Raw genomic sequence first — 2013 nt, 5'->3', positions numbered from 1 at the left:
TTGACGTCAACATGAAACGGCTTGGGATTCGTTTTAAAAATGACTCGTTTCAATGATTCAGAGTCGACTCTTTCTTAGGCCTGTCGCAATAATCAATATATTGACTTATCGCACAATATATATACATGACCTCAATCATTTTTGGTGACGCAATATATCGCACATTATATTTACTTAAAAATTAATGTCACCATGTTTTGTACATTCCACTTGGGCTTGTGTCTTTTGCAGCTTCTCGTACATAACGTGGTGTAGTCATGAGGTGCTAGTTCACATTTAAAAAAGGCTTCTACAAAAAAGTTTAATCTGCAGATATGGTCTTGTTTAGGGATCTGTGCCTTAAGGACAAAGGACATCTGACTTCTAAGTAGTGATTGTGTTTTTCAGCAATAATGTGCACCCTTAATTAAAAGAAGGTAGAAGGTCAGGGAAGATATTTTTGTTAGAAAATGTTTATTTACTATTTATTCAAGTTTTTTAAGGTATCTAATATTTTGATACTTAATTTCCATGATCGAAATAATCTTAAAAATGTAAAGTTTGTTGTCATTTGGAAGTGTGTAAAAAAAGAGAAACAAGAACTACAACTGACTTCAGCCACAGACTTAGATGAAATCAACTGAAATAAAAGAAGACATTAAATCTCTCAAGATTTCAGTAGAAGATGATTAATCATTTCCACAAACAGCATTACCAGCTTCATGCATTACTAACCAGTTTGCCTTTTTTGTCATGCATCAAAAAAAATCTTATTAAGAATTAACAGAGGTTTAGATGTTAATGTTTATTGAAAAGAATACAATTTGAAGACACCGTTGAGGAGATAAGCGTTTGCTTTAGTTGGGCTCTTGACCCTTGACTTTTTAACATTAGTTTTCTCTGGCTGCTGTAACTGTGTTTATGACACACAATTGATATGGCAAGAAAAACCAAGTGAACCTGTGATTAAAAAATATTGGCTGTTTTTTTGTTGCTGATCTAGTTGTGATGCATAGCCTGATTCACTGATGTCCTCAGTGGTGAGGTGTAATTTAGTTTATTGATCACAACTGCAGTTTAAAGAAATATGAAGAGCTTTAAAAATACTTTGCACACCAGTTTAGAACAGCTGTTTTTAGACACAGAGACATCAAGGATCAGCATATGAATCTCAACAATGGTGATGATCATCAGACAGATTCATGTTGCATTGCATTCTGGGTGCACCAATCATAACTCATCCAAGGCTCCCAGCATGCATTGCGACATTAATAAATTATGCAGCTGCATTGTCTTAGTATTTTCTTTTATTTTTTCTATTTGCTTTTATTTTTGTTATTTTTTGTTGTGACTTTTTACTTCCTTGTTTTGTGACGTTCAAAAATCACATAAAAATTTTCAGAATATATTGTCACCATTGCTGAGATTCACATGCTGATTCTTCATGTCTATGAATGCCAAAATTAAAACCTCTTTATGAACCATATTTATAAAATGGGGGCCCCAATGTTGTTAAAGATATTGAATCTCAGGAACATTTTTTTTTATTTGAATTGTGATTTTTGATTTATAAATGCATCAGATGTTAATTACAAAGTATGTAATACCTGCTTTGAGTTAACAATTTTTAATTTAAATGAATTTACACTTAAAATATACATGAAAAATGTATTTCAGTCTTTAAACAACTGAAAAAGTGGAGTACCTTAAGTCTTAGTTTCTTGAAATATACTGTAAATTGATTAGCCCCCTTAAGTTTAACTAGCTCATTATCAGGTATAATAAAGATGGAATCAAATGAAATCAGCATTTGCAGTCACTAAATTACAGCCAGATATTTAAAAGTTTGTAGAGAGGCAAGACACAAGACTCGAGAATGATTCAAGAATGCATATTTATATACTGTATATACTCATTTTTGCAATAACACATTATTATGTTATCACATTATGACAACATCATAAAAAAAGACCCCCTTTTCCATCAGTATCTGCATGGACAGAAAGGCAGTAGGCTTCAACTCCTGAGAGAGAT

The sequence above is a fragment of the Sinocyclocheilus anshuiensis genome, unplaced genomic scaffold (assembly GCF_001515605.1).
Source record: "Sinocyclocheilus anshuiensis isolate Anshui unplaced genomic scaffold, SAMN03320099.WGS_v1.1 scaffold39, whole genome shotgun sequence".
Classification (NCBI taxonomy): Eukaryota; Metazoa; Chordata; class Actinopteri; order Cypriniformes; family Cyprinidae; genus Sinocyclocheilus; species Sinocyclocheilus anshuiensis.
This window is presented reverse-complemented; position numbering follows the sequence as displayed.